General features: G+C 59.0%; 1 non-coding gene across 1 annotated transcript; it reads right to left on the bottom strand.

Annotated features, from left to right (window-relative positions):
* Window positions 1-315: 315 nt before the first annotated feature.
* LOC142792594 (small subunit ribosomal RNA) lies at window positions 316-2,130 on the bottom strand. The gene has a single exon (XR_012891053.1). It is a non-coding gene; the product is annotated as a small subunit ribosomal RNA (ribosomal RNA).
* Window positions 2,131-7,441: the final 5,311 nt, after the last annotated feature.

Below are 7,441 nucleotides of genomic sequence, written 5' to 3'. Positions count from 1 at the left end.
CCGCCGCTCCTGTTTACAGTACTAGGCGGTCCCGCAGCGGTCGGGTCGCGCATTTCGAGCGCTTCGAGCCACGGTGCAGTGGCGGGTCGAAAGCCGACCTATGAGTGCGTTGCGCCGTTTGTACCCGCGTCCGCCACCTGGCCGACCGTCCAAGGTCGCGGTGTTGGCGTCCGCTGGGCGCAACAATTTGTCACGGGGTGCCGCTCCACATTCAGGCAGCCCCGTGGGGAAAAGCCGACCCCGCGTCCAAACGGGGTCAGCGGCAGAAAGTGTCGGGCGCAGACGCAGCTGAGGCGCTCACCCTTCACAATCCGTTAATGATCCTTCCGCAGGTTCACCTACGGAAACCTTGTTACGACTTTTACTTCCTCTAAATGATCAAGTTTGGTCATCTTTCCAACAGACCGGCGCAACCGAAAGGCCGCGCCGGACATCGGTCCGAAGACCTCACTAAATCATTCAATCGGTAGTAGCGACGGGCGGTGTGTACAAAGGGCAGGGACGTAATCAACGCGAGCTTATGACTCGCGCTTACTGGGAATTCCTCGTTCAAGGGGAACAATTGCAAGCCCCTATCCCAATCACGAAAGAAGTTCCACGGGTTACCCAGTCTTTTCAGACAGGGATAAAGACACGCTGCTTCCTTCAGTGTAGCGCGCGTGCGGCCCCGGACATCTAAGGGCATCACAGACCTGTTATTGCTCTGTTTCGTGCGGCTAGGAGCCGCTTGTCCCTCTAAGAAGGTTGTAAGGTGCTGGGAACCCCGCACCTATTTAATAGGCTAGAGTCTCGTTCGTTATCGGAATTAACCAGACAAATCGCTCCACCAACTAAGAACGGCCATGCACCACCATCCACCGAATCAAGAAAGAGCTCTCAATCTGTCAATCCTCCCAGTGTCCGGGCCGGGTAAGTTTTCCCGTGTTGAGTCAAATTAAGCCGCAGGCTCCACTCCTGGTGGTGCCCTTCCGTCAATTCCTTTAAGTTTCAGCTTTGCAACCATACTTCCCCCGGAACCCAAATACTTTGGTTTCCCGGAAGCTGCCCGCCGAGTCATTTGAGTAACTCAGGCGGATCGCTGGTTGGCATCGTTTATGGTCAGAACTAGGGCGGTATCTGATCGCCTTCGAACCTCTGACTTTCGTTCTTGATCAATGAAAACATTCTTGGCAAATGCTTTCGCAGTAGTTCGTCTTGCGACGGTCCAAGAATTTCACCTCTAGCGCCGCAATACGAATGCCCCCGTCCGTCCCTCTTAATCATTACCTCGTATTCCAAAAACCAACAGAACAGAAACGAGGTCTTGTTCTATTATTCCATGCAAGTTTATTCAGGCGACTCGCCTGCGTTGAGCACTCTAATTTTTTCAAAGTAAAAGCACCGGCCATCTCGAGGCACACAATGAAGTGCACCAAGAAAGAACCGGCATGATGTTCAGTCCGAGCCGTCGCATCGGGTAGATGCACTACTCGTCTGGAACTGAGATCCAACTACGAGCTTTTTAACCGCAGCAGCTTTAGTATACGCTATTGGAGCTGGAATTACCGCGGCTGCTGGCACCAGACTTGCCCTCCAATTGATCCTCGTTAAAGGATTTAGAGTGTACTCATTTCAATTACGGGGCCTCAAAAGAGTCCCGTATTGTTATTTTTCGTCACTACCTCCCCGTGCCGGGAGTGGGTAATTTGCGCGCCTGCTGCCTTCCTTGGATGTGGTAGCCGTTTCTCAGGCTCCCTCTCCGGAATCGAACCCTGATTCTCCGTTACCCGTAACAACCATGGTAAGCAAGTAACCTACCATCGAAAGTTGATAAGGCAGACACTTGAAAGAAACGTCGCCGGCTCGTGGCCATGCGATCAGCACAAAGTTATCCAGAGTCACCACACAATACGGGCCGAAACCCGATCGATCTTGGTCTAATAAAAGCACCCGTTACCCAAAGGGCTCCAGGCTCACTGCATGTATTAGCTCTAGAATTGCCACAGTTATCCAAGTAGGAAGAAACGATCTAAGGAACCATAACTGATTTAATGAGCCATTCGCGGTTTCGCCTTATTTCGGCATGTACTTAGACATGCATGGCTTAATCTTTGAGACAAGCATATGATTACTGGCAGGATCAACCAGGTAATCGTTCGACTGCGCGTCCGTCCTCGCCCTCGGCGGGCCGGACGCAGTCTGTGTGCGGCGGAGGCCACCTTCAGGCGCCCCAACACGCTTATTTTGCACTCCGAGATGACGGCGTTCGAGCTCGCTACGGCACAACCTTCCCGAAAGACGAGTGGGAGCCGTGCGGCAAGAAGCACGTTCATGCTCGCTCTTTTTCGTTGCATCGACTCGGTCGCGCCGTGCGGGTTGCCCAAGCCCGCTGCACTGTCGGTGGACCGGCCGGAACTAGCAACGGAGCCGAGACTGCAAAGCCGCCAGACGACGGGTCACGCCCGCGTCTTCGGCGCTTTCGCATCTGAATCGCCCGAGGACGACACGGAACACACCTCGATATCGTGGTAAAACGGCACCGTCCGACAACCAGCCCCTAACGCATCAAGCGGATGAGGCTGCAGACGACTGCCGTGGATTCCCCTGGAGCAGACCCGAGGACACGCTTGACGAGGCCGAAGCCCGCCGCATATCAGACACCCGGTCGCTTTCGCGTACGCCGCTCACGAGAACCCCCACATAATAGCAGCGATAAGTACCCAGACCTCCTTGGGCCCTAATACGAGCGTACTCGAGAAAATTTCACCGCGGGTGTGCCCCGAAACGTGTGGCATGTTGAGCGTGCCACAAGTCTACGTCGCTCTCAAACCCGCCGAGGTCGTAGAATTTGCGACCCTACTCACGAAATTCCCACCGAGGATACGGCCGCAAACGTACCGCACCTTGGGTAGGCCACGAGTTTGTGCAACACTACGCTGACGGCACAGCACCGAGGTCGTGCGCGCACGCACGGGAAAATTCCGCCGCGGTTTCTGCCGAAAACGTGAGGCACCACGACTCTCCGCAAGTTCGCGTCGACTGCGAAAGACCGAAGTCGTGAACGACGTGTCCGCTACTCGCCGCCGACACGCTGTACACCAAACGTACAACGACTCGACGGCGTCGTAGAGGCCCACGACGCGGTTTTCCTTAACGACGTCTCGGCGTGGCACCGACAGGTTAGAACGGCCGACCAACGTTCCCTGTCCGCCGTTCGGCTCAGTCGAAGGGCTCGGCGACTTCGGCAACGCTGCGAAGCCGCACGGTGACGCACGCCATGTCCCCATTTTTTTTTTTCTTTCTGCGTCTGCCGGGGTGCCCCTATAATAGCAGCGATAAGCACCCAGACCGCCGTGGGTCGCTCGCCCCGGCTGACGTGGTTTTTCGTACTCCTGCGGCGGTCGCCGTCAAGCACGTCCAAATACGCTACTTTCGTGGGCGCATTCACGCTCTTTCGCTTCGCCGGAGTGCCAGCACTCACTCTGCCAAAAACGGCGAACATCCGAGCGGCGGTTCCCACTTTTCCGTCGGCGTCGCAAACCCCGCCCCGGCAGACGAGGTTTGCCGTACTCGTGCGACGGTGGCCGGCGGGCACGTCGAAAGACGCCGATATCGTGCGCGAATTGGCGCACCTTGGCTTCACCGGAGTGCCGCCACTGACTCCTCCAAAAACGGCGAAGATCCGAGCGGCGCTTCCCACTTTCGCATCGGCGTCCCGAACTCCGCCCCGGCTGACGCGGTTTACCGTACTCGTGCGACGGTCGCCGGCGAGCACGTGGAAAGACGCCGATATCGTGCCCGAATCGGCTCCGTTCGGCTTCGCCGGAGTGCCAGCACTGGCTCGGCGAAAGACGACGAACATCCGAGCGACGGTTCTCACTATTGCGTACGCGTCGCAAACCCCGCCCCGGCAGACGCACTTTGCCGTACTCGTGCGACGGTCGCCGGCGAGCACGTAGAAAGACGCCGATATCGTGCCGGAATCGGCCCCGTTTGGCTTCGCCGGAGTGCCAGCACTCACTCGGCCACAAACGGCGAACATCCGAGCGGCGGTTCCCACTTAGCCGTCGGCGTCCCGAACTCCGCCCCGGCAGACGCGGTTGCCGAGCTCGTGCGACTAGCGACCGCGAAGCCGTCTCGCGACGCCGCTTTCGTGCGCGGCTCCCACTGCGACCTGGGTCACCCGAGGTCGACGAGCAAAAAAGAATGTCGAAAAAAATTTTTTTTTTTTTTTGCGTCTGCCGGGGTGCCCCTATAATAGCAGCGATAAGCACCCAGACCGCCATGGGTCGCTCGCCCCGGCTGACGTGGTTTTTCGTTTTCCTGCGGTGGTCGTCGTCAAGCACGTCCAAACACGCCACTTTCGTGGGCGCATTCGCGCTCTTTCGCTTCGCCGGAGTGCCAGCACTCACTCTGCCAAAAACGGCGAACATCCGAGCGGCGGTTCCCACTTTTGCGTCGGCGTCGCAAACCCCGCCCCGGCAGACGAGGTTTGCCGTACTCGTGCGACGGTGGCCGGCGGGCACGTCGAAAGACGCCGATATCGTGCGCGAATTGGCGCACCTTGGCTTCACCGGAGTGCCGCCACTGACTCCTCCAAAAACGGCGAAGATCCGAGCGGCGCTTCCCACTTTCGCATCGGCGTCCCGAACTCCGCCCCGGCTGACGCGGTTTACCGTACTCGTGCGACGGTCGCCGGCGAGCACGTGGAAAGACGCCGATATCGTGCCCGAATCGGCTCCGTTCGGCTTCGCCGGATTGCCAGCACTGGCTCGGCGAAAGACGACGAACATCCGAGCGACGGTTCTCACTATTGCGTACGCGTCGCAAACCCCGCCCCGGCAGACGCACTTTGCCGTACTCGTGCGACGGTCGCCGGCGAGCACGTAGAAAGACGCCGATATCGTGCCGGAATCGGCCCCGTTTGGCTTCGCCGGAGTGCCAGCACTCACTCGGCCACAAACGGCGAACATCCGAGCGGCGGTTCCCACTTAGCCGTCGGCGTCCCGAACTCCGCCCCGGCAGACGCGGTTGCCGAGCTCGTGCGACTAGCGACCGCGAAGCCGTCTCGCGACGCCGCTTTCGTGCGCGGCTCCCACTGCGACCTGGGTCACCCGAGGTCGACGAGCAAAAAAGAATGTCGAAAAAAATTTTTTTTTTTTTTTTGCGTCTGCCGGGGTGCCCCTATAATAGCAGCGATAAGCACCCAGACCGCCATGGGTCGCTCGCCCCGGCTGACGTGGTTTTTCGTTTTCCTGCGGTGGTCGTCGTCAAGCACGTCCAAACACGCCACTTTCGTGGGCGCATTCGCGCTCTTTCGCTTCGCCGGAGTGCCAGCACTCACTCTGCCAAAAACGGCGAACATCCTAGTGGCGGTTCCCACTTTTGCGTCGGCGTCGCCAACCCCGCCCCGGCATACGCGGTTTGCCGTACTCGTGCGGCGGTGGCCGGCGGGCACGTCGAAAGACACCGATATCGTGCGCGAGTCGATGCTTCTTGGTCTCGCAGGAGGGCCGCCACTCACTCCTGCAAAAACGGCGAAGATCCGAGCGGCGCTTCCCACTTTTTCGTCGGCGTCGCAAACCTTGCCCCGGCAGACGCGCTTTGCCGTACTCGTGCGACGGTCGCCGGCGAGCACGTCGAAATACGCCGATATCGTGCCCGAATCGGCCCCGTTTCGCTTCGCCGGAGTGCCAGCACTCGCTCGGCCAAAGACGACGAACATCCGAGCGACGGTTCCCACTATTGCGTACGCGTCGCGAACCCCGCCCCGGCAGACGCGGTTTGCCGTACTCGTGCGGCGGTGGCCGGCGGGCACGTCGAAAGACGCCGATATCGTGCACGAATTGGCGCTCCTTGGCTTCACCGGAGTGCCAGCACTCACTCGGCCAAAAACGGCGAACATCCGAGCAGCGGTACCCACTTAGCCGTCGGCATCCCGAACTCCGCGCCGGCTGACGCGGTTGCCGAGCTCGTGCGACTAGCGACCGCGAACGCGTCTCGCGACGCCGCTTTCGTGCGCGGCTCCCATTGCGACCTGGGTTACCCGAGCTCGACCAGCAAAAAAGAAGGTCGAAAATTTTTTTTTTTTTTTCTGCGTCTGCCGGGGTGCCCCTATAATAGCAGCGATAAGCACCCAGACCGCCGTGTGTCGCTCGCCCCGGCTGACGTGGTTTTTCGTACTCCTGCAGCGGTCGCCGTCACGCACGTCCAAATACGCCACTTTCGTGGGCGCATTCGCGCTCTTTCGCGTCGCCGGAGTGCCAGCACTCACTCTGCCAAAAACGGCCAACATCCGAGCGGCGGTTCCCACTTTTGCGTCGGCGTCGTAAACCCCGCCCCGGCAGACGCGGTTTGCCCTACTCGTGCGACGGTCGCCGGCGAGCGCGTCGAAAGACGCCGATATCGTGCGCTAATTGGCGCTCCTTGGCTTCTCCGGAGTGCCGCCACTCACTCCTCCAAAAACGGCGAAGATCCGAGCGGCGTTCTCCACTTTCGCATCGGCGTCCCGAACTCCGCCCGGGCTGACGCGGTTTACCGTACTCGTGCGACGGTCGCCGGCGGGCACGTCGAAAGACGCCGATATCGTGCCGTAATCGGCCCCGTTTGGCTTCGCCCGTGTGCCAGCACTCACTCGGCCAAAAACGGCGAACATCCGAGCAGCGTTTCCCACTTTCGCATCGGCGTCCCGAAGCCCGCCCCGGCAGACGCGGTTTGCCCTACTCGAGCGACGGTCGCCGGCGATCACGTCGAAAGGCGCCGAATTCGTGCACGAATCGATGCTTCTTGGTCTCGCAGGAGGGCCGCCACTCACTCCTGCAAAAACGGCGAAGATCCGAGTTGCGCTTCCCACTTTTTCGTCGGCGTCCCGAACTACGCCCCGGCTGACGCGGTTTACCGTACTCGTGCGACGGTCGCCGGCGGGCACTTCAAAATACGCCGATTTCGTGGGCGCATTCACGCTGTTTCGCTTCCCCGGAGTGCCAACACTCACTCTGCCGAAAGCGGCGATCATCCGAGCGGCGGTTCCCACTTTTGCGTCGGCTTCGCAAACGGCGCCCCGGCAGACGCGCTCGTGCGACGTACTCGTGCGACGGTCGCCGGCGAGCACGTCGAAAGACGCCGATATCGTGCTCGAATCGACCCCGTTTCGCTTCGCCGGAGTGCTGCCAGTCACGGCGCAGAAAACGGCGAACAAGTGTTTTTTTTTTTTTTTTTCCTAGAATTTGTGTTATAGAAGGCACATTTGATATCGGACGATAATTTTCAACTTTATCACGCGCACCGATTTTCGTGTAGAGGTTTGCAAGTTTATGGGAATTTCTCCACTTGGAATAATGCGATTTAGTAGTACTACGAGAACTTCATGGATGTACTCAAGGGTACGGGTCAAGTCAGTTACGTCAACACCTGCAGATTTTTTACACTTCAAACTGAAAATTGTTGGTTGTGAGTCCTCGTG

Source organism: Rhipicephalus microplus, unplaced genomic scaffold (genome assembly GCF_043290135.1).
Source record: "Rhipicephalus microplus isolate Deutch F79 unplaced genomic scaffold, USDA_Rmic scaffold_229, whole genome shotgun sequence".
NCBI classification, from domain to species: domain Eukaryota; kingdom Metazoa; phylum Arthropoda; class Arachnida; order Ixodida; family Ixodidae; genus Rhipicephalus; species Rhipicephalus microplus.
Note: the sequence above shows the minus strand (reverse complement) of the source record. Positions and strands in the feature narration are given on the sequence as shown.